This window comes from Arachis ipaensis, chromosome B09, assembly GCF_000816755.2.
Source record: "Arachis ipaensis cultivar K30076 chromosome B09, Araip1.1, whole genome shotgun sequence".
In the NCBI taxonomy this organism is placed as follows: Eukaryota; Viridiplantae; Streptophyta; class Magnoliopsida; order Fabales; family Fabaceae; genus Arachis; species Arachis ipaensis.
The window spans coordinates 44,570,598-44,570,814 of record NC_029793.2 but is presented as its reverse complement, the minus strand read 5'-3'; positions in this window follow the sequence as shown (position 1 = coordinate 44,570,814).

The window sequence follows — 217 nt, the reverse complement described above, 5'->3', positions numbered from 1 at the left end:
TTGAGTTATAGGTGTTTCCATAAGGTTCACCTAAGTAATTCACCTCTGCTATTGCAGGGTTCTCAGGATCATAGGCTTCTTTTTTAGAAGATGCCTCTTGAGTACTGTTGGATGCAGCTTGCATTCCATGCAGACTCTGAGAGATCATATTGACTTGCTGAGTCAATATTTTATTCTGAGCCAATATGGCATTCAGAGTATCAACTTCAAGAACTCC